This window comes from Triturus cristatus, chromosome 8 (genome assembly GCF_964204655.1).
Source record: "Triturus cristatus chromosome 8, aTriCri1.1, whole genome shotgun sequence".
Classification (NCBI taxonomy): domain Eukaryota; kingdom Metazoa; phylum Chordata; class Amphibia; order Caudata; family Salamandridae; genus Triturus; species Triturus cristatus.
In genome coordinates, this window is record NC_140591.1 from 56,129,395 (window position 1) to 56,152,695 (window position 23,301).

The following is a 23,301-nucleotide window of genomic DNA, read 5'->3' on the forward strand; positions in this document are numbered from 1 at the left end:
CATCAGACCAATTTAGCTGCTGAATAATATTGGACAATTTAACACATAACTGCACATGCAGATAGAATGACCAGGGTCTGCATTTATCTTTAACAATTATCAAAAATACAACAGAAAGCCAAAATGGCCAGCTGGATGAAATAGCTCAGTTGGGAGAGTGTTAGATTGAAAATCTAAAAGTCCCTTGTTCAATGCTGGGTTTCGGAAAAGTCTGAGAGGTTTCTTGCTTCTCACAAAATATTTCTTGGTATCAGCTCAAGTTTTTCTTTCTTTATTTATCAAAATATTTGATCAACTGATCGACAACATGATCAATTCAACATAGAATTGTCTTTCTGTCCTCCTTCTAAATTTGCTTCCACCTCTCTTGCATTCAGCTTCGACTACAAATGTTTCCTATTTCATGCTTTTTTGTAAAGTAAACTCTTGTCTGCATCAGCTTCCACTTCTCCTTGAACACAGATTTCAGTATTCAGATGACATAGCTTACCTACTCAGGCCAAATACCTCTGTGTAATATGGTGCTAGTCCATTCAGAGTAAAAAAAAAAGCTACCTAACCTGGATCCGAAAAATGCTATTTACCTATTGCACCCGTTAACTGATGAATGATACAGGACATCTTAAAACATAGCTCTAGCATGAGGTTGAGCATCTATTTTCTTGGGAAGTTTAAAAGAAAGGATGAAGACCCAAACTACCAGCAGGCCGAAATAGCTCAGTTGGGAGAGCGTTAGACTGAAGATCTAAAGGTCCCTGGTTCAATCCCGGGTTTCGGCACAATTTCAACTTCTGCTTTTCATGTCACAAAAGCTGTTTGGAGTTAAATCAACGCTCTTCTTTATCAAAACCTTTTATCAATCTGATCAACAACACAATCAATTCAACATATTATTTACTTTATGTCTTCCTTTCAAACTTGCTTCCACCTCTCTTGTATTCAACTATGCCTCATTTATTTGCAACTTCTTGCTTTATTTTAAAGTAAAGCTTTGCCTGCATCAGCCTCCAATTCCCCTATACAAAACTGTCAGATGACATAGCTTGTACACCCTGGCCATATAGGTCTGTGTTTCAGAGTATAAGTCAATTCAAAGTTTAGAAAAAAAAATTCTACCTACCTTGTCCCCTAAAAAGGATATTCACTCATCAGACCAAGTTACCTGCTGAATGATACTGGACACTTTAACACATAACTATAAACGAAAATAGAATGACCAGGTTCTGTATGTATCGTCTACAATTATTAATAATACATCAGGAGGCCACAGGGACTTGTTGGCTGAAATATCTCAGTTGGGAGATCGTTAGACTGAAGAGCTTAAGGTACCTGATTCAATCCTGACTTTCAGCACAGTGCGAGGGGATCCTACATTCTTGCAAAATATTTCTTGAAATCAGCTCTAGTTTTTTTTTCTTTATTTCTCAAAATATTTTATCAACTGATCAACAACATGATAACTTCAACAAAAAGTTGTCTTTCTGTCCTCCTTCTAAACTTGCTTCCACCTCTCTTGCCATCAACTTTGATGACGAATTTATCCCATTTTATACTTTTTTCAAAGTAAACTCTTGTCTGCATCAGCTTTCACTTCTCCTTGAACAAAGTTGTCAGTATTGAGATGACATAGCTTACCTACTCAGGCGACATACGTCTGTGTAATACAGTGCTCGTCCACTCAGAGTTTTAAAAGAAAAACGACCTAACATTTATCCCAAAAACGCTACTCAACCATTTCACCAGTTAGCTGCTGAACAATGAAGGACACATTAAAACACAGCTCTAACCTCAGATTGAAAATCCAGGTTCTGCATCTCTGTTCTGGGATTGTTAAAAAAAAGAGGCTGAATACTATAGCTGCTGGCAGGCCGAAATAGCTCAGTTGGGAGAGCGTTAGACTGAAGATCTAAAGGTCCCTGGTTCGATCCCGGGTTTCGGCACATTTTGAACTTCTGCTTTGCATGCCACAAAGACTATTTTGAGTCAACTCATATTGAGTTTGTTTATAATGATCAAAACCTTTTATCAAGATAATCGACAATACAATTAATTCAACATATTATTTACTTTCTGTCTTTCTTTCAAACTTGCTTCCACCTCTCTTGTATTCAACTTTGCCTCCTTTATTTCCCAATTATTCCTTTAATTGAAAGTAAAGCTTTGCCTGCATCAGCCTCCAGTTCCCCTTATACAAAACTGTTAGTAGTCAGATGACCTAGCTTGCCGACCCTCGCCATATAGGTCTGTGTTTCTGAGTATAAGTCCATTCATAGTTTACAAACATCATCTAACTAACTTGGCTCCTAAAAAGGAAATTCACCCATCAGACCAATTTAGCTACTGAATAATACTGGACAATTTAACACATAACTGCACATGCAGATAGAGTGACCAGGTTCTGCATTTATCTTTAACAATTATAAAAAATACAACAGAAAGCCAAAATTGCCAGCTGGATGAAATAGCTCAGTTGGGAGAGCAGTAGACTGAAGATCTAAAGGTCCCTGGTTCAATCCCGGGTTTAGGCACATTTTGAACTTCTGCTTTGCATGCCACAAATGCTATTTAGAGTCAACTCATATTGACGTTGTTTATAATGATCAAAACCTTTTATCAAGCTGATCGATAAGACAACCATTTCAACATATTTTTTACATTCTGTCTTTCTGTCAAACTTGCTTCCACCTCTCTTGTATTCAACTTTACCTGCTTTATTTGCCAATTCTTCCTTTAATTGAAAGTAAAGCTTTGCCTGCATCAGCCTCGAGTTCCCCTTATACAAAACTGTTAGTAGTCAGATGACCTAGTTTGCCTACCCTCGCCATATAGGTCTGTGTGTCTGAGTATAAGTCCATTCATAGTTTACAAACATCTTCTAACTAACTTGGCTCCTAAAAAGGAAATTCACCCATCAGACCAATTTAGCTGCTGAATAATATTGGACAATTTAACACATAACTGCACATGCAGATAGAATGACCAGGGTCTGCATTTATCTTTAACAATTATCAAAAATACAACAGAAAGCCAAAATGGCCAGCTGGATGAAATAGCTCAGTTGGGAGAGTGTTAGATTGAAAATCTAAAAGTCCCTTGTTCAATGCTGGGTTTCGGAAAAGTCTGAGAGGTTTCTTGCTTCTCACAAAATATTTCTTGGTATCAGCTCAAGTTTTTCTTTCTTTATTTATCAAAATATTTGATCAACTGATCGACAACATGATCAATTCAACATAGAATTGTCTTTCTGTCCTCCTTCTAAATTTGCTTCCACCTCTCTTGCATTCAGCTTCGACTACAAATGTTTCCTATTTCATGCTTTTTTGTAAAGTAAACTCTTGTCTGCATCAGCTTCCACTTCTCCTTGAACACAGATTTCAGTATTCAGATGACATAGCTTACCTACTCAGGCCAAATACCTCTGTGTAATATGGTGCTAGTCCATTCAGAGTAAAAAAAAAAGCTACCTAACCTGGATCCGAAAAATGCTATTTACCTATTGCACCCGTTAACTGATGAATGATACAGGACATCTTAAAACATAGCTCTAGCATGAGGTTGAGCATCTATTTTCTTGGGAAGTTTAAAAGAAAGGATGAAGACCCAAACTACCAGCAGGCCGAAATAGCTCAGTTGGGAGAGCGTTAGACTGAAGATCTAAAGGTCCCTGGTTCAATCCCGGGTTTCGGCACAATTTCAACTTCTGCTTTTCATGTCACAAAAGCTGTTTGGAGTTAAATCAACGCTCTTCTTTATCAAAACCTTTTATCAATCTGATCAACAACACAATCAATTCAACATATTATTTACTTTCTGTCTTCCTTTCAAACTTGCTTCCACCTCTCTTGTATTCAACTATGCCTCATTTATTTGCAACTTCTTGCTTTATTTTAAAGTAAAGCTTTGCCTGCATCAGCCTCCAATTCCCCTTATACAAAACTGTCAGATGACATAGCTTGTACACCCTGGCCATATAGGTCTGTGTTTCAGAGTATAAGTCATTTCAAAGTTTAGAAAAAAAAATTCTACCTACCTTGTCCCCTAAAAAGGATATTCACTCATCAGACCAAGTTACCTGCTGAATGATACTGGACACTTTAACACATAACTATAAACGAAAATAGAATGACCAGGTTCTGTATGTATCGTCTACAATTATTAATAATACATCAGGAGGCCACAGGGACTTGTTGGCTGAAATATCTCAGTTGGGAGATCGTTAGACTGAAGAGCTTAAGGTACCTGATTCAATCCTGACTTTCAGCACAGTGCGAGGGGATCCTACATTCTTGCAAAATATTTCTTGAAATCAGCTCTAGTTTTTTTTTCTTTATTTCTCAAAATATTTTATCAACTGATCAACAACATGATAACTTCAACAAAAAGTTGTCTTTCTGTCCTCCTTCTAAACTTGCTTCCACCTCTCTTGCCATCAACTTTGATGACGAATTTATCCCATTTTATACTTTTTTCAAAGTAAACTCTTGTCTGCATCAGCTTTCACTTCTCCTTGAACAAAGTTGTCAGTATTGAGATGACATAGCTTACCTACTCAGGCGACATACGTCTGTGTAATACAGTGCTGGTCCACTTAGAGTTTTAAAAGAAAAACGACCTAACATTTATCCCAAAAACGCTACTCACCCATTTCACCAGTTAGCTGCTGAACATTGCAGGACACATTAAAACACAGCTCTAACCTCAGGTTGAAAATCCAGGTTCTGCATCTCTGTTCTGGGATTGTTCAAAAAAAGAGGCTGAATACTATAGCTGCTGGCAGGCCGAAATAGCTCAGTTGGGAGAGCGTTAGACTGAAGATCTAAATGTCCCTGGTTCGATCCCGGGTTTCGGCACATTTTGAACTTCTGCTTTGCATGCCACAAAGACTATTTTGAGTCAACTCATATTGACTTTGTTTATAATGATCAAAACCTTTTATCAAGATAATCGACAATACAATTAATTCAACATATTATTTACTTTCTGTCTTTCTTTCAAACTTGCTTCCACCTCTCTTGTATTCAAATTTGCCACCTTTATTTCCCAATTCTTCCTTTAATTGAAAGTAAAGCTTTGCCTGCATCAGCCTCCAGTTCCCCTTATACAAAACTGTTAGTAGTCAGATGACCTAGCTTGCCGACCCTCGCCATATAGGTCTGTGTTTCTGAGTATAAGTCCATTCATAGTTTACAAACATCTTCTAACTAACTTGGCTCCTAAAAAGGAAATTCACCCATCAGACCAATTTAGCTACTGAATAATACTGGACAATTTAACACATAACTGCACATGCAGATAGAGTGACCAGGTTCTGCATTTATCTTTAACAATTATAAAAAATACAACAGAAAGCCAAAATTGCCAGCTGGATGAAATAGCTCAGTTGGGAGAGCAGTAGACTGAAGATCTAAAGGTCCCTGGTTCAATCCCGGGGTTAGGCACATTTTGAACTTCTGCTTTGCATGCCACAAATGCTTTTTGGAGTCAACTCATATTGACGTTGTTTATAATGATCAAAACCTTTTATCAAGCTGATCGATAAGACAACCATTTCAACATATTTTTTACATTCTGTCTTTCTGTCAAACTTGCTTCCACCTCTCTTGTATTCAACTTTACCTGCTTTATTTGCCAATTCTTCCTTTAATTGAAAGTAAAGCTTTGCCTGCATCAGCCTCGAGTTCCCCTTATACAAAACTGTTAGTAGTCAGATGACCTAGTTTGCCTACCCTCGCCATATAGGTCTGTGTGTCTGAGTATAAGTCCATTCATAGTTTACAAACATCTTCTAACTAACTTGGCTCCTAAAAAGGAAATTCACCCATCAGACCAATTTAGCTGCTGAATAATATTGGACAATTTAACACATAACTGCACATGCAGATAGAATGACCAGGGTCTGCATTTATCTTTAACAATTATCAAAAATACAACAGAAAGCCAAAATGGCCAGCTGGATGAAATAGCTCAGTTGGGAGAGTGTTAGATTGAAAATCTAAAAGTCCCTTGTTCAATGCTGGGTTTCGGAAAAGTCTGAGAGGTTTCTTGCTTCTCGCAAAATATTTCTTGGTATCAGCTCAAGTTTTTCTTTCTTTATTTATCAAAATATTTGATCAACTGATCGACAACATGATCAATTCAACATAGAATTGTCTTTCTGTCCTCCTTCTAAATTTGCTTCCACCTCTCTTGCATTCAGCTTCGACTACAAATGTTTCCTATTTCATGCTTTTTTGTAAAGTAAACTCTTGTCTGCATCAGCTTCCACTTCTCCTTGAACACAGATTTCAGTATTCAGATGACATAGCTTACCTACTCAGGCCAAATACCTCTGTGTAATATGGTGCTAGTCCATTCAGAGTAAAAAAAAAAGCTACCTAACCTGGATCCGAAAAATGCTATTTACCTATTGCACCCGTTAACTGATGAATGATACAGGACATCTTAAAACATAGCTCTAGCATGAGGTTGAGCATCTATTTTCTTGGGAAGTTTAAAAGAAAGGATGAAGACCCAAACTACCAGCAGGCCGAAATAGCTCATTTGGGAGAGCGTTAGACTGAAGATCTAAAGGTCCCTGGTTCAATCCCGGGTTTCGGCACAATTTCAACCTCTGCTTTTCATGTCTCAAAAGCTGTTTGGAGTTAAATCAACGCTCTTCTTTATCAAAACCTTTTATCAATCTGATCAACAACACAATCAATTCAACATATTATTTACTTTCTGTCTTCTTTTCAAACTTGCTTCCACCTCTCTTGTATTCAACTATGCCTCATTTATTTGAAACTTCTTGCTTTATTTTAAAGTAAAGCTTTGCCTGCATCAGCCTCCAATTCCCCTTATACAAAACTGTCAGTAGTCAGATGACATAGCTTGTACACCCTGGCCATATAGGTCTGTGTTTCAGAGTATAAGTCAATTCAGAGTTTAGAAAAAAAAATTCTACCTACATTGTCCCCTAAAAAGGATATTCACTCATCAGACCAAGTTACCTGCTGAATGATACTGGACACTTTAACACATAACTATAAACGAAAATAGAATGACCAGGTTCTGTATGTATCGTCTACAATTATTAATAATACATCAGGAGGCCACAGGGACTTGTTGGCTGAAATATCTCAGTTGGGAGATCGTTAGACTGAAGAGCTTAAGGTACCTGATTCAATCCTGACTTTCAGCACAGTGCGAGGGGATCCTACATTCTTGCAAAATATTTCTTGAAATCAGCTCTAGTTTTTTTTTCTTTATTTCTCAAAATATTTTATCAACTGATCAACAACATGATAACTTCAACAAAAAGTTGTCTTTCTGTCCTCCTTCTAAACTTGCTTCCACCTCTCTTGCCATCAGCTTTGATGACGAATTTATCCCATTTTATACTTTTTTCAAAGTAAACTCTTGTCTGCATCAGCTTTCACTTCTCCTTGAACAAAGTTGTCAGTATTGAGATGACATAGCTTACCTACTCAGGCGACATACGTCTGTGTAATACAGTGCTGGTCCACTTAGAGTTTTAAAAGAAAAACGACCTAACATTTATCCCAAAAACGCTACTCACCCATTTCACCAGTTAGCTGCTGAACAATGCAGGACACATTAAAACACAGCTCTAACCTCAGATTGAAAATCCAGGTTCTGCATCTCTGTTCTGGGATTGTTCAAAAAAAGAGGCTGAATACTATAACTGCTGGCAGGCCGAAATAGCTCAGTTGGGCGAGCGTTAGACTGAAGATCTAAAGATCCCGGGTTTCGGCACATTTTGAACTTCTGCTTTGCATGCCACAAAGACTATTTTGAGTCAACTCATATTGACTTTGTTTATAATGATCAAAACCTTTTATCAAGATAATCGACAATACAATTAATTCAACATATTATTTACTTTCTGTCTTTCTTTCAAACTTGCTTCCACCTCTCTTGTATTCAACTTTGCCTCCTTTATTTCCCAATACTTCCTTTAATTGAAAGTAAAGCTTTGCCTGCATCAGCCTCCAGTTCCCCTTATACAAAACTGTTAGTAGTCAGATGACCTAGCTTGCCGACCCTCGCCATATAGGTCTGTTTTTCTGAGTATAAGTCCATTCATAGTTTACAAACATCATCTAACTAACTTGCCTCCTAAAAAGGAAATTCACCCATCAGACCAATTTAGCTACTGAATAATACTGGACAATTTAACACATAACTGCACATGCAGATAGAGTGACCAGGTTCTGCATTTATCTTTAACAATTATAAAAAATACAACAGAAAGCCAAAATTGCCAGCTGGATGAAATAGCTCAGTTGGGAGAGCAGTAGACTGAACATCTAAAGGTCCCTGGTTCAATCCCGGGTTTAGGCACATTTTGAACTTCTGCTTTGCATGCCACAAATGCTATTTGGAGTCAACTCATATTGACGTTGTTTATAATGATCAAAACCTTTTATCAAGCTGATCGATAAGACAACCATTTCAACATATTTTTTACATTCTGTCTTTCTGTCAAACTTGCTTCCACCTCTCTTGTATTCAACTTTACCTGCTTTATTTGCCAATTCTTCCTTTAATTGAAAGTAAAGCTTTGCCTGCATCAGCCTCGAGTTCCCCTTATACAAAACTGTTAGTAGTCAGATGACCTAGTTTGCCTACCCTCGCCATATAGGTCTGTGTGTCTGAGTATAAGTCCATTCATAGTTTACAAACATCTTCTAACTAACTTGGCTCCTAAAAAGGAAATTCACCCATCAGACCAATTTAGCTGCTGAATAATATTGGACAATTTAACACATAACTGCACATGCAGATAGAATGACCAGGGTCTGCATTTATCTTTAACAATTATCAAAAATACAACAGAAAGCCAAAATGACCAGCTGGATGAAATAGCTCAGTTGGGAGAGTGTTAGATTGAAAATCTAAAAGTCCCTTGTTCAATGCTGGGTTTCGGAAAAGTCTGAGAGGTTTCTTGCTTCTCACAAAATATTTCTTGGTATCAGCTCAAGTTTTTCTTTCTTTATTTATCAAAATATTTGATCAACTGATCGACAAAATGATCAATTCAACATAGAATTGTCTTTCTGTCCTCCTTCTAAATTTGCTTCCACCTCTCTTGCATTCAGCTTCGACTACAAATGTTTCCTATTTCATGCTTTTTTGTAAAGTAAACTCTTGTCTGCATCAGCTTCCACTTCTCCTTGAACACAGATTTCAGTATTCAGATGACATAGCTTACCTACTCAGGCCAAATACCTCTGTGTAATATGGTGCTAGTCCATTCAGAGTAAAAAAAAAAGCTACCTAACCTGGATCCGAAAAATGCTATTTACCTATTGCACCCGTTAACTGATGAATGATACAGGACATCTTAAAACATAGCTCTAGCATGAGGTTGAGCATCTATTTTCTTGGGAAGTTTAAAAGAAAGGATGAAGACCCAAACTACCAGCAGGCAGAAATAGCTCAGTTGGGACAGCGTTAGACTGAAGATCTAAAGGTCCCTGGTTCAATCCCGGGTTTCGGCACAATTTCAACCTCTGCTTTTCATGTCTCAAAAGCTGTTTGGAGTTAAATCAACGCTCTTCTTTATCAAAACCTTTTATCAATCTGATCAACAACACAATCAATTCAACATATTATTTACTTTCTGTCTTCTTTTCAAACTTGCTTCCACCTCTCTTGTATTCAACTATGCCTCATTTATTTGAAACTTCTTGCTTTATTTTAAAGTAAAGCTTTGCCTGCATCAGCCTCCAATTCCCCTTATACAAAACTGTCAGTAGTCAGATGACATTGCTTGTACACCCTGGCCATATAGGTCTGTGTTTCAGAGTATAAGTCAATTCAAAGTTTAGAAAAAAAAATTCTACCTACCTTGTCCCCTAAAAAGGATATTCACTCATCAGACCAAGTTACCTGCTGAATGATACTGGACACTTTAACACATAACTATAAACGAAAATAGAATGACCAGGTTCTGTATGTATCGTCTACAATTATTAATAATACATCAGGAGGCCACAGGGACTTGTTGGCTGAAATATCTCAGTTGGGAGATCGTTAGACTGAAGAGCTTAAGGTACCTGATTCAATCCTGACTTTCAGCACAGTGCGAGGGGATCCTACATTCTTGCAAAATATTTCTTGAAATCAGCTCTAGTTTTTTTTTCTTTATTTCTCAAAATATTTTATCAACTGATCAACAACATGATAACTTCAACAAAAAGTTGTCTTTCTGTCCTCCTTCTAAACTTGCTTCCACCTCTCTTGCCATCAACTTTGATGACGAATTTATCCCATTTTATACTTTTTTCAAAGTAAACTCTTGTCTGCATCAGCTTTCACTTCTCCTTGAACAAAGTTGTCAGTATTGAGATGACATAGCTTACCTACTCAGGCGACATACGTCTGTGTAATACAGTGCTGGTCCACTTAGAGTTTTAAAAGAAAAACGACCTAACATTTATCCCAAAAACGCTACTCACCCATTTCACCAGTTAGCTGCTGAACATTGCAGGACACATTAAAACACAGCTCTAACCTCAGGTTGAAAATCCAGGTTCTGCATCTCTGTTCTGGGATTGTTCAAAAAAAGAGGCTGAATACTATAGCTGCTGGCAGGCCGAAATAGCTCAGTTGGGAGAGCGTTAGACTGAAGATCTAAATGTCCCTGGTTCGATCCCGGGTTTCGGCACATTTTGAACTTCTGCTTTGCATGCCACAAAGACTATTTTGAGTCAACTCATATTGACTTTGTTTATAATGATCAAAACCTTTTATCAAGATAATCGACAATACAATTAATTCAACATATTATTTACTTTCTGTCTTTCTTTCAAACTTGCTTCCACCTCTCTTGTATTCAAATTTGCCACCTTTATTTCCCAATTCTTCCTTTAATTGAAAGTAAAGCTTTGCCTGCATCAGCCTCCAGTTCCCCTTATACAAAACTGTTAGTAGTCAGATGACCTAGCTTGCCGACCCTCGCCATATAGGTCTGTGTTTCTGAGTATAAGTCCATTCATAGTTTACAAACATCTTCTAACTAACTTGGCTCCTAAAAAGGAAATTCACCCATCAGACCAATTTAGCTACTGAATAATACTGGACAATTTAACACATAACTGCACATGCAGATAGAGTGACCAGGTTCTGCATTTATCTTTAACAATTATAAAAAATACAACAGAAAGCCAAAATTGCCAGCTGGATGAAATAGCTCAGTTGGGAGAGCAGTAGACTGAAGATCTAAAGGTCCCTGGTTCAATCCCGGGGTTAGGCACATTTTGAACTTCTGCTTTGCATGCCACAAATGCTTTTTGGAGTCAACTCATATTGACGTTGTTTATAATGATCAAAACCTTTTATCAAGCTGATCGATAAGACAACCATTTCAACATATTTTTTACATTCTGTCTTTCTGTCAAACTTGCTTCCACCTCTCTTGTATTCAACTTTACCTGCTTTATTTGCCAATTCTTCCTTTAATTGAAAGTAAAGCTTTGCCTGCATCAGCCTCGAGTTCCCCTTATACAAAACTGTTAGTAGTCAGATGACCTAGTTTGCCTACCCTCGCCATATAGGTCTGTGTGTCTGAGTATAAGTCCATTCATAGTTTACAAACATCTTCTAACTAACTTGGCTCCTAAAAAGGAAATTCACCCATCAGACCAATTTAGCTGCTGAATAATATTGGACAATTTAACACATAACTGCACATGCAGATAGAATGACCAGGGTCTGCATTTATCTTTAACAATTATCAAAAATACAACAGAAAGCCAAAATGGCCAGCTGGATGAAATAGCTCAGTTGGGAGAGTGTTAGATTGAAAATCTAAAAGTCCCTTGTTCAATGCTGGGTTTCGGAAAAGTCTGAGAGGTTTCTTGCTTCTCGCAAAATATTTCTTGGTATCAGCTCAAGTTTTTCTTTCTTTATTTATCAAAATATTTGATCAACTGATCGACAACATGATCAATTCAACATAGAATTGTCTTTCTGTCCTCCTTCTAAATTTGCTTCCACCTCTCTTGCATTCAGCTTCGACTACAAATGTTTCCTATTTCATGCTTTTTTGTAAAGTAAACTCTTGTCTGCATCAGCTTCCACTTCTCCTTGAACACAGATTTCAGTATTCAGATGACATAGCTTACCTACTCAGGCCAAATACCTCTGTGTAATATGGTGCTAGTCCATTCAGAGTAAAAAAAAAAGCTACCTAACCTGGATCCGAAAAATGCTATTTACCTATTGCACCCGTTAACTGATGAATGATACAGGACATCTTAAAACATAGCTCTAGCATGAGGTTGAGCATCTATTTTCTTGGGAAGTTTAAAAGAAAGGATGAAGACCCAAACTACCAGCAGGCCGAAATAGCTCATTTGGGAGAGCGTTAGACTGAAGATCTAAAGGTCCCTGGTTCAATCCCGGGTTTCGGCACAATTTCAACCTCTGCTTTTCATGTCTCAAAAGCTGTTTGGAGTTAAATCAACGCTCTTCTTTATCAAAACCTTTTATCAATCTGATCAACAACACAATCAATTCAACATATTATTTACTTTCTGTCTTCTTTTCAAACTTGCTTCCACCTCTCTTGTATTCAACTATGCCTCATTTATTTGAAACTTCTTGCTTTATTTTAAAGTAAAGCTTTGCCTGCATCAGCCTCCAATTCCCCTTATACAAAACTGTCAGTAGTCAGATGACATAGCTTGTACACCCTGGCCATATAGGTCTGTGTTTCAGAGTATAAGTCAATTCAGAGTTTAGAAAAAAAAATTCTACCTACATTGTCCCCTAAAAAGGATATTCACTCATCAGACCAAGTTACCTGCTGAATGATACTGGACCCTTTAACACATAACTATAAACGAAAATAGAATGACCAGGTTCTGTATGTATCGTCTACAATTATTAATAATACATCAGGAGGCCACAGGGACTTGTTGGCTGAAATATCTCAGTTGGGAGATCGTTAGACTGAAGAGCTTAAGGTACCTGATTCAATCCTGACTTTCAGCACAGTGCGAGGGGATCCTACATTCTTGCAAAATATTTCTTGAAATCAGCTCTAGTTTTTTTTTCTTTATTTCTCAAAATATTTTATCAACTGATCAACAACATGATAACTTCAACAAAAAGTTGTCTTTCTGTCCTCCTTCTAAACTTGCTTCCACCTCTCTTGCCATCAGCTTTGATGACGAATTTATCCCATTTTATACTTTTTTCAAAGTAAACTCTTGTCTGCATCAGCTTTCACTTCTCCTTGAACAAAGTTGTCAGTATTGAGATGACATAGCTTACCTACTCAGGCGACATACGTCTGTGTAATACAGTGCTGGTCCACTTAGAGTTTTAAAAGAAAAACGACCTAACATTTATCCCAAAAACGCTACTCACCCATTTCACCAGTTAGCTGCTGAACAATGCAGGACACATTAAAACACAGCTCTAACCTCAGATTGAAAATCCAGGTTCTGCATCTCTGTTCTGGGATTGTTCAAAAAAAGAGGCTGAATACTATAACTGCTGGCAGGCCGAAATAGCTCAGTTGGGCGAGCGTTAGACTGAAGATCTAAAGATCCCGGGTTTCGGCACATTTTGAACTTCTGCTTTGCATGCCACAAAGACTATTTTGAGTCAACTCATATTGACTTTGTTTATAATGATCAAAACCTTTTATCAAGATAATCGACAATACAATTAATTCAACATATTATTTACTTTCTGTCTTTCTTTCAAACTTGCTTCCACCTCTCTTGTATTCAACTTTGCCTCCTTTATTTCCCAATACTTCCTTTAATTGAAAGTAAAGCTTTGCCTGCATCAGCCTCCAGTTCCCCTTATACAAAACTGTTAGTAGTCAGATGACCTAGCTTGCCGACCCTCGCCATATAGGTCTGTTTTTCTGAGTATAAGTCCATTCATAGTTTACAAACATCATCTAACTAACTTGCCTCCTAAAAAGGAAATTCACCCATCAGACCAATTTAGCTACTGAATAATACTGGACAATTTAACACATAACTGCACATGCAGATAGAGTGACCAGGTTCTGCATTTATCTTTAACAATTATAAAAAATACAACAGAAAGCCAAAATTGCCAGCTGGATGAAATAGCTCAGTTGGGAGAGCAGTAGACTGAACATCTAAAGGTCCCTGGTTCAATCCCGGGTTTAGGCACATTTTGAACTTCTGCTTTGCATGCCACAAATGCTATTTGGAGTCAACTCATATTGACGTTGTTTATAATGATCAAAACCTTTTATCAAGCTGATCGATAAGACAACCATTTCAACATATTTTTTACATTCTGTCTTTCTGTCAAACTTGCTTCCACCTCTCTTGTATTCAACTTTACCTGCTTTATTTGCCAATTCTTCCTTTAATTGAAAGTAAAGCTTTGCCTGCATCAGCCTCGAGTTCCCCTTATACAAAACTGTTAGTAGTCAGATGACCTAGTTTGCCTACCCTCGCCATATAGGTCTGTGTGTCTGAGTATAAGTCCATTCATAGTTTACAAACATCTTCTAACTAACTTGGCTCCTAAAAAGGAAATTCACCCATCAGACCAATTTAGCTGCTGAATAATATTGGACAATTTAACACATAACTGCACATGCAGATAGAATGACCAGGGTCTGCATTTATCTTTAACAATTATCAAAAATACAACAGAAAGCCAAAATGACCAGCTGGATGAAATAGCTCAGTTGGGAGAGTGTTAGATTGAAAATCTAAAAGTCCCTTGTTCAATGCTGGGTTTCGGAAAAGTCTGAGAGGTTTCTTGCTTCTCACAAAATATTTCTTGGTATCAGCTCAAGTTTTTCTTTCTTTATTTATCAAAATATTTGATCAACTGATCGACAAAATGATCAATTCAACATAGAATTGTCTTTCTGTCCTCCTTCTAAATTTGCTTCCACCTCTCTTGCATTCAGCTTCGACTACAAATGTTTCCTATTTCATGCTTTTTTGTAAAGTAAACTCTTGTCTGCATCAGCTTCCACTTCTCCTTGAACACAGATTTCAGTATTCAGATGACATAGCTTACCTACTCAGGCCAAATACCTCTGTGTAATATGGTGCTAGTCCATTCAGAGTAAAAAAAAAAGCTACCTAACCTGGATCCGAAAAATGCTATTTACCTATTGCACCCGTTAACTGATGAATGATACAGGACATCTTAAAACATAGCTCTAGCATGAGGTTGAGCATCTATTTTCTTGGGAAGTTTAAAAGAAAGGATGAAGACCCAAACTACCAGCAGGCAGAAATAGCTCAGTTGGGACAGCGTTAGACTGAAGATCTAAAGGTCCCTGGTTCAATCCCGGGTTTCGGCACAATTTCAACCTCTGCTTTTCATGTCTCAAAAGCTGTTTGGAGTTAAATCAACGCTCTTCTTTATCAAAACCTTTTATCAATCTGATCAACAACACAATCAATTCAACATATTATTTACTTTCTGTCTTCTTTTCAAACTTGCTTCCACCTCTCTTGTATTCAACTATGCCTCATTTATTTGAAACTTCTTGCTTTATTTTAAAGTAAAGCTTTGCCTGCATCAGCCTCCAATTCCCCTTATACAAAACTGTCAGTAGTCAGATGACATTGCTTGTACACCCTGGCCATATAGGTCTGTGTTTCAGAGTATAAGTCAATTCAGAGTTTAGAAAAAAAAATTCTACCTACATTGTCCCCTAAAAAGGATATTCACTCATCAGACCAAGTTACCTGCTGAATGATACTGGACACTTTAACACATAACTATAAACGAAAATAGAATGACCAGGTTCTGTATGTATCGTCTACAATTATTAATAATACATCAGGAGGCCACAGGGACTTGTTGGCTGAAATATCTCAGTTGGGAGATCGTTAGACTGAAGAGCTTAAGGTACCTGATTCAATCCTGACTTTCAGCACAGTGCGAGGGGATCCTACATTCTTGCAAAATATTTCTTGAAATCAGCTCTAGTTTTTTTTTCTTTATTTCTCAAAATATTTTATCAACTGATCAACAACATGATAACTTCAACAAAAAGTTGTCTTTCTGTCCTCCTTCTAAACTTGCTTCCACCTCTCTTGCCATCAGCTTTGATGACGAATTTATCCCATTTTATACTTTTTTCAAAGTAAACTCTTGTCTGCATCAGCTTTCACTTCTCCTTGAACAAAGTTGTCAGTATTGAGATGACATAGCTTACCTACTCAGGCGACATACGTCTGTGTAATACAGTGCTGGTCCACTTAGAGTTTTAAAAGAAAAACGACCTAACATTTATCCCAAAAACGCTACTCACCCATTTCACCAGTTAGCTGCTGAACAATGCAGGACACATTAAAACACAGCTCTAACCTCAGATTGAAAATCCAGGTTCTGCATCTCTGTTCTGGGATTGTTCAAAACAAGAGGCTGAATACTATAACTGCTGGCAGGCCGAAATAGCTCAGTTGGGAGAGCGTTAGACTGAAGATCTAAAGGTCCCTGGTTCGATCCTGGGTTTCGGCACATTTTGAACTTCTGCTTTGCATGCCACAAAGACTATTTTGAGTCAACTCATATTGACTTTGTTTATAATGATCAAAACCTTTTATCAAGATAATCGACAATACAATTAATTCAACATATTATTTACTTTCTGTCTTTCTTTCAAACTTGCTTCCACCTCTCTTGTATTCAACTTTGCCTCCTTTATTTCCCAATTCTTCCTTTAATTGAAAGTAAAGCTTTGCCTGCATCAGCCTCCAGTTCCCCTTATACAAAACTGTTAGTAGTCAGATGACCTAGCTTGCCGACCCTCGCCATATAGGTCTGTGTTTCTGAGTATAAGTCCATTCATAGTTTACAAACATCATCTAACTAACTTGGCTCCTAAAAAGGAAATTCACCCATCAGACCAATTTAGCTACTGAATAATACTGGACAATTTAACACATAACTGCACATGCAGATAGAGTGACCAGGTTCTGCATTTATCTTTAACAATTATAAAAAATACAACAGAAAGCCAAAATTGCCAGCTGGATGAAATAGCTCAGTTGGGAGAGCAGTAGACTGAACATCTAAAGGTCCCTGGTTCAATCCCGGGTTTAGGCACATTTTGAACTTCTGCTTTGCATGCCACAAATGCTATTTGGAGTCAACTCATATTGACGTTGTTTATAATGATCAAAACCTTTTATCAAGCTGATCGATAAGACAACCATTTCAACATATTTTTTACATTCTGTCTTTCTGTCAAACTTGCTTCCACCTCTCTTGTATTCAACTTTACCTGCTTTATTTGCCAATTCTTCCTTTAATTGAAAGTAAAGCTTTGCCTGCATCAGCCTCGAGTTCCCCTTATACAAAACTGTTAGTAGTCAGATGACCTAGTTTGCCTACCCTCGCCATATAGGTCTGTGTGTCTGAGTATAAGTCCATTCATAGTTTACAAACATCTTCTAACTAACTTGGCTCCTAAAAAGGAAATTCACCCATCAGACCAATTTAGCTGCTGAATAATATTGGACAATTTAACACATAACTGCACATGCAGATAGAATGACCAGGGTCTGCATTTATCTTTAACAATTATCAAAAATACAACAGAAAGCCAAAATGGCCAGCTGGATGAAATAGCTCAGTTGGGAGAGTGTTAAATTGAAAATCTAAAAGTCCCTTGTTCAATGCTGGGTTTCGGAAAAGTCTGAGAGGTTTCTTGCTTCTCACAAAATATTTCTTGGTATCAGCTCAAGTTTTTCTTTCTTTATTTATCAAAATATTTGATCAACTGATCGACAACATGATCAATTCAACATAGAATTGTCTTTCTGTCCTCCTTCTAAATTTGCTTCCACCTCTCTTGCATTCAGCTTCGACTACAAATGTTTCCTATTTCATGCTTTTTTGTAAAGTAAACTCTTGTCTGCATCAGCTTCCACTTCTCCTTGAACACAGATTTCAGTATTCAGATGACATAGCTTACCTACTCAGGCCAAATACCTCTGTGTAATATGGTGCTAGTCCATTCAGAGTAAAAAAAAAAGCTACCTAACCTGGATCCGAAAAATGCTATTTACCTATTGCACCCGTTAACTGATGAATGATACAGGACATCTTAAAACATAGCTCTAGCATGAGGTTGAGCATCTATTTTCTTGGGAAGTTTAAAAGTAAGGATGAAGACCCAAACTACCAGCAGGCCGAAATAGCTCAGTTGGGAGAGCGTTAGACTGAAGATCTAAAGGTCCCTGGTTCAATCCTGGGTTTCGGCACAATTTCAACTTCTGCTTTTCATGTCACAAAAGCTGTTTGGAGTTAAATCAACGCTCTTCTTTATCAAAACCTTTTATCAATCTGATCAACAACACAATCAATTCAACATATTATTTACTTTCTGTCTTCCTTTCAAACTTGCTTCCACCTCTCTTGTATTTAACTATGCCTCATTTATTTGCAACTTCTTGCTTTATTTTAAAGTAAAGCTTTGCCTGCATCAGCCTCCAATTCCCCTTATACAAAACTGTCAGTAGTCAGATGACATAGCTTGTACACCCTGGCCATATAGGTCTGTGTTTCAGAGTATAAGTCAATTCAAAGTTTAGAAAAAAAAATTCTACCTACCTTGTCCCCTAAAAAGGATATTCACTCATCAGACCAAGTTACCTGCTGAATGATACTGGACACTTTAACACATAACTATAACAAAAATAGAATGACCAGGTTCTGTATGTATCGTCTACAATTATTAATAATACATCAGGAGGCCACAGGGACTTGTTGGCTGAAATATCTCAGTTGGGAGATCGTTAGACTGAAGAGCTTAAGGTACCTGATTCAATCCTGACTTTCAGCACAGTGCGAGGGGATCCTACATTCTTGCAAAATATTTCTTGAAATCAGCTCTATTTTTTTTTTCTTTATTTCTCAAAATATTTTATCAACTGATCAACAACATGATAACTTCAACAAAAAGTTGTCTTTCTGTCCTCCTTCTAAACTTGCTTCCACCTCTCTTGCCATCAACTTTGATGACGAATTTATCCCATTTTATACTTTTTTCAAAGTAAACTCTTGTCTGCATCAGCTTTCACTTCTCCTTGAACAAAGTTGTCAGTATTGAGATGACATAGCTTACCTACTCAGGCGACATACGTCTGTGTAATACAGTGCTGGTCCACTCAGAGTTTTAAAAGAAAAACGACCTAACACTTATCCCAAAAACGCTACTCACCCATTTCACCAGTTAGCTGCTGAACAATGCAGGACACATTAAAACACAGCTCTAACCTCAGATTGAAAATCCAGGTTCTGCATCTCTCTTCTGGGATTGTTCAAAAAAAGAGGCTGAATACTATAGCTGCTGGCAGGCCGAAATAGCTCAGTTGGGAGAGTGTTAGACTGAAGATCTAAAGGTCCCTGGTTCGATCCCGGGTTTCGGCACATTTTGAACTTCTGCTTTGCATGCCACAAAGACTATTTTGAGTCAACTCATATTGACTTTGTTTATAATGATCAAAACCTTTTATCAAGATAATCGACAATACAATTAATTCAACATATTATTTACTTTCTGTCTTTCTTTCAAACTTGCTTCCACCTCTCTTGTATTCAACTTTGCCTCCTTTATTTCCCAATTCTTCCTTTAATTGAAAGTAAAGCTTTGCCTGCATCAGCCTTCAGTTCCCCTTATACAAAACTGTTAGTAGTCAGATGACCTAGCTTGCCGACCCTCGCCATATAGGTCTGTGTTTCTGAGTATAAGTCCATTCATAGTTTACAAACATCTTCTAACTAACTTGGCTCCTAAAAAGGAAATTCACCCATCAGACCAATTTAGCTACTGAATAATACTGGACAATTTAACACATAACTGCACATGCAGATAGAATGACCAGGGTCTGCATTTATCTTTAACAATTATCAAAAATACAACAGAAAGCCAAAATGGCCAGCTGGATGAAATAGCTCAGTTGGGAGAGTGTTAGATTGAAAATCTAAAAGTCCCTTGTTCAATGCTGGGTTTCGGAAAAGTCTGAGAGGTTTCTTGCTTCTCACAAAATATTTCTTGGTATCAGCTCAAGTTTTTCTTTCTTTATTTATCAAAATATTTGATCAACTGATCGACAACATGATCAATTCAACATAGAATTGTCTTTCTGTCCTCCTTCTAAATTTGCTTCCACCTCTCTTGCATTCAGCTTCGACTACAAATGTTTCCTATTTCATGCTTTTTTGTAAAGTAAACTCTTGTCTGCATCAGCTTCCACTTCTCCTTGAACACAGATTTCAGTATTCAGATGACATAGCTTACCTACTCAGGCCAAATACCTCTGTGTAATATGGTGCTAGTCCATTCAGAGTAAAAAAAAAAGCTACCTAACCTGATCCGAAAAATGCTATTTACCTATTGCACCCGTTAACTGATGAATGATACAGGACATCTTAAAACATAGCTCTAGCATGAGGTTGAGCATCTATTTTCTTGGGAAGTTTAAAAGAAAGGATGAAGACCAAAACTACCAGCAGGCCGAAATAGCTCAGTTGGGAGAGCGTTAGACTGAAGATATAAAGGTCCCTGGTTCAATCCCGGGTTTTGGTTAAATTTCAACTTCTGCTTTTCATGTCACAAAAGCTGTTTGGAGTTAAATCAATGCTCTTCTTTATCAAAACCTTTTATCAATCTGATCAACAACACAATCAATTCAACATATTATTTACTTTCTGTCTTCCTTTCAAACTTGCTTCCACCTCTCTTGTATTCAACTATGCCTCATTTATTTGCAACTTCTTGCTTTATTTTAAAGTAAAGCTTTGCCTGCATCAGCCTCCAATTCCCCTTATACAAAACTGTCAGTAGTCAGATGACATAGCTTGTACACCCTGGCCATATAGGTCTGTGTTTCAGAGTATAAGTCAATTCAGAGTTTAGAAAAAAAATTTCTACCTACCTTGTCCCCTAAAAAGGATATTCACTCATCAGACCAAGTTACCTGCTGAATGATACTGGACACTTTAACACATAACTATAAACGAAAATAGAATGACCAGGTTCTGTATGTATCGTCTACAATTATTAATAATACATCAGGAGGCCACAGGGACTTGTTGGCTGAAATATCTCAGTTGGGAGATCGTTAGACTGAAGAGCTTAAGGTACCTGATTCAATCCTGACTTTCAGCACAGTGCGAGGGGATCCTACATTCTTGCAAAATATTTCTTGAAATCAGCTCTAGTTTTTTTTTCTTTATTTCTCAAAATATTTTATCAACTGATCAACAACATGATAACTTCAACAAAAAGTTGTCTTTCTGTCCTCCTTCTAAACTTGCTTCCACCTCTCTTGCCATCAACTTTGATGACGAATTTATCCCATTTTATACTTTTTTCAAAGTAAACTCTTGTCTGCATCAGCTTTCACTTCTCCTTGAACAAAGTTGTCAGTATTGAGATGACATAGCTTACCTACTCAGGCGACATACGTCTGTGTAATACAGTGCTGGTCCACTTAGAGTTTTAAAAGAAAAACGACCTAACATTTATCCCAAAAACGCTACTCACCCATTTCACCAGTTAGCTGCTGAACAATGCAGGACACATTAAAACACAGCTCTAACCTCAGATTGAAAATCCAGGTTCTGCATCTCTGTTCTGGGATTGTTCAAAAAAAGAGGCTGAATACTATAGCTGCTGGCAGGCCGAAATAGCTCAGTTGGGAGAGCGTTAGACTGAAGATCTAAAGGTCCCTGGTTCGATCCCGGGTTTCGGCACATTTTGAACTTCTGCTTTGCATGCCACAAAGACTATTTTGAGTCAACTCATATTGACTTTGTTTATAATGATCAAAACCTTTTATCAAGATAATCGACAATACAAATAATTCAACATATTATTTACTTTCTGTCTTTCTTTCAAACTTGCTTCCACCTCTCTTGTATTCAACTTTGCCTCCTTTATTTCCCAATTCTTCCTTTAATTGAAAGTAAAGCTTTGCCTGCATCAGCCTCCAGTTCCCCTTATACAAAACTGTTAGTAGTCAGATGACCTAGCTTGCCGACCCTCGCCATATAGGTCTGTGTTTCTGAGTATAAGTCCATTCATAGTTTACAAACATCATCTAACTAACTTGGCTCCTAAAAAGGAAATTCACCCATCAGACCAATTTAGCTACTGAATAATACTGGACAATTTAACACATAACTGTACATGCAGATAGAGTGACCAGGTTCTGCATTTATCTTTAACAATTATAAAAAATACAACAGAAAGCCAAAATTGCCAGCTGGATGAAATAGCTCAGTTGGGAGAGCAGTAGACTGAAGATCTAAAGGTCCCTGGTTCAATTCCGGGTTTAGGCACATTTTGAACTTCTGCTTTGCATGCCACAAATGCTATTTGGAGTCAACTCATATTGACGTTGTTTATAATGATCAAAACCTTTTATCAAGCTGATCGATAAGACAACCATTTCAACATATTTTTTACATTATGTCTTTCTGTCAAACTTGCTTCCACCTCTCTTGTATTCAACTTTACCTGCTTTATTTGCCAATTCTTCCTTTAATTGAAAGTAAAGCTTTGCCTGCATCAGCCTCGAGTTCCCCTTATACAAAACTGTTAGTAGTCAGATGACCTAGTTTGCCTACCCTCGCCATATAGGTCTGTGTGTCTGAGTATAAGTCCATTCATAGTTTACAAACATCTTCTAACTAACTTGGCTCCTGAAAAGGAAATTCACCCATCAGACCAATTTAGCTGCTGAATAATATTGGACAATTTAACACATAACTGCACATGCAGATAGAATGGCCAGGGTCTGCATTTATCTTTAACAATTATCAAAAATACAACAGAAAGCCAAAATGGCCAGCTGGATGAAATAGCTCAGTTGGGAGAGTGTTAGATTGAAAATCTAAAAGTCCCTTGTTTAATGCTGGGTTTCGGAAAAGTCTGAGAAGTTTCTTGCTTCTCACAAAATATTTCTTGGTATCAGCTCAAGTTTTTCTTTCTTTATTTATCAAAAAATTTGATCAACTGATCGACAACATGATCAATTCAACATAGAATTGTCTTTCTGTCCTCCTTCTAAATTTGCTTCCACCTCTCTTGCATTCAGCTTCGACTACAAATGTTTCCTATTTCATGCTTTTTTGTAAAGTAAACTCTTGTCTGCATCAGCTTCCACTTCTCCTTGAACACAGATTTCAGTATTCAGATGACATAGCTTACCTACTCAGGCCAAATACCTCTGTGTAATATGGTGCTAGTCCATTCAGAGTAAAAAAAAAAGCTACCTAACCTGGATCCGAAAAATGCTATTTACCTATTGCACC

At 37.4% G+C, this 23,301-nt stretch overlaps 7 non-coding genes across 7 annotated transcripts; all 7 read left to right on the forward strand.

Moving 5' to 3' along the window:
* The first annotated feature begins 706 nt into the window (after positions 1-706).
* On the forward strand, positions 707-779 carry TRNAF-GAA (transfer RNA phenylalanine (anticodon GAA)). The gene has a single exon. It is a non-coding gene; the product is annotated as a tRNA-Phe (tRNA).
* Positions 780-1,867: 1,088 nt separating this feature from the next.
* Positions 1,868-1,940, forward strand: TRNAF-GAA (transfer RNA phenylalanine (anticodon GAA)). The gene has a single exon. It is a non-coding gene; the product is annotated as a tRNA-Phe (tRNA).
* A 1,675-nt stretch (positions 1,941-3,615) lies between these two features.
* On the forward strand, positions 3,616-3,688 carry TRNAF-GAA (transfer RNA phenylalanine (anticodon GAA)). Its single transcript has one exon. It is a non-coding gene; the product is annotated as a tRNA-Phe (tRNA).
* Positions 3,689-4,777: 1,089 nt separating this feature from the next.
* On the forward strand, positions 4,778-4,850 carry TRNAF-GAA (transfer RNA phenylalanine (anticodon GAA)). The gene has a single exon. It is a non-coding gene; the product is annotated as a tRNA-Phe (tRNA).
* Positions 4,851-10,599: 5,749 nt separating this feature from the next.
* On the forward strand, positions 10,600-10,672 carry TRNAF-GAA (transfer RNA phenylalanine (anticodon GAA)). Its single transcript has one exon. It is a non-coding gene; the product is annotated as a tRNA-Phe (tRNA).
* An 8,665-nt stretch (positions 10,673-19,337) lies between these two features.
* Positions 19,338-19,410, forward strand: TRNAF-GAA (transfer RNA phenylalanine (anticodon GAA)). The gene has a single exon. It is a non-coding gene; the product is annotated as a tRNA-Phe (tRNA).
* A 2,255-nt stretch (positions 19,411-21,665) lies between these two features.
* Positions 21,666-21,738, forward strand: TRNAF-GAA (transfer RNA phenylalanine (anticodon GAA)). Its single transcript has one exon. It is a non-coding gene; the product is annotated as a tRNA-Phe (tRNA).
* The last annotated feature ends 1,563 nt before the right edge of the window (positions 21,739-23,301 follow it).